The sequence below is a fragment of the Oreochromis aureus genome, linkage group 17, assembly GCF_013358895.1.
Source record: "Oreochromis aureus strain Israel breed Guangdong linkage group 17, ZZ_aureus, whole genome shotgun sequence".
NCBI classification, from domain to species: Eukaryota; Metazoa; Chordata; class Actinopteri; order Cichliformes; family Cichlidae; genus Oreochromis; species Oreochromis aureus.
This window is the reverse complement of record NC_052958.1, coordinates 1,298,181-1,299,566: the sequence shown is the minus strand read 5'-3', so window position 1 is coordinate 1,299,566 and position 1,386 is coordinate 1,298,181.

The following is a 1,386-nucleotide window of genomic DNA, read 5'->3' as shown; positions in this document are numbered from 1 at the left end:
TTTTAGAGATGTGATTAAAACACAAATGAATACAAAAACTGTGTTATTTAATGGTGTTAACTTTTGACAAATAAAAGATTTGTAACTGCTTAAATTGAGTTTTTGTGTGGTTATTCACAAGACCACACACACACAGACACACACACATATATATACATATTATTAGTTAGTTACTGAACGCACATCTAAACTGTACTACATTTGCACATTTTGCTTCTTGCACATGTCTATAATATCCTAACAATAATTTGAACCTGGTATTCAGAACCACTGCACAATCCACTTTGTATTGTCTCTGTCCTGTCTTTGTTTATCGTACAGTTAGTATTGTATAGTTAGTAATTACTACCTTTTATCCCTTCATTTTACCAAAATTTAGCACATTATTTATTTGTAATTTCTAGTTTTATATCTCTTGGGGATATATCTTTTATATACTTATAAATGCTCGATGGGGGGCTTGGGGTGAAACTGAATTTCGGTACACTGTATACTGTGTATACTGTTGTATTGACAATAAAGCTCTTGAATCTTGAATCTTGAATATATATACAAAAGTTTCTTTTCATATAAGGCAGGCGTGTCACCTCTACTTGTGGCCCGTATGTTGACGTGAAGAAATCTAATGCAATTGACTTTTTTGTTAGGGAGGATTTGTTTATTCTGGAGTGCAATGTTAAAATAATTACTTTAAAAAGCCAAAACTGATTGAATATGAAGGCAACATGAGCAGAGAGCACAAACATGCTGAGGGATTGGCTGTGTTAGCTCAGTGAGAGAGTCACAAACTCATGTGTCACTTATGTCTGCATTTTGATTTTATTAAATATGAACATAATCATAGCAGAAGTGCTGCCACGTGTGAAAGAGAGGTCCAGTGTGATTATTTGGTATTTCAATGAAAGGCTTCAGTTAAGAGTGAGGGGAAAATATTGTATTCATGTTTGCAGTTTTGTCTTGTTATACAATATTTGAAAAGTTAAAAAAAAGCAAACACTACATTTTGGGAAATATTTGTTGCTGTTTTCTTGTTTGTTTGTTTTGCATCACTTGAACACTAAAGTGACCCTCCAATGAGACGACTGTGCCAGCAGTGACCCACAGATCATTTAAGTTTGAGACCCTGATAAAGGAGACAGACTTTCTTGAAATTAAAAAAAAAAGTATTTTGTTGAATCTACAAAAGCTACAGCAGATGAACAGAATCTAAAAGTCATGTCCTTCAGAAATAGGAAAAAATCCTGAAAAGACCTGACACAGGACCTTAAAGATGCATCTGGCCCTTCAGTCGATCCATCTACTGTTCACTGAAGCCTCGTTGGAAACGGTCTTAGTGGAAGGGCGACTGTCAAGAAGCTGTTTTTAAGGAAGGGAAAGAGTGAGAAA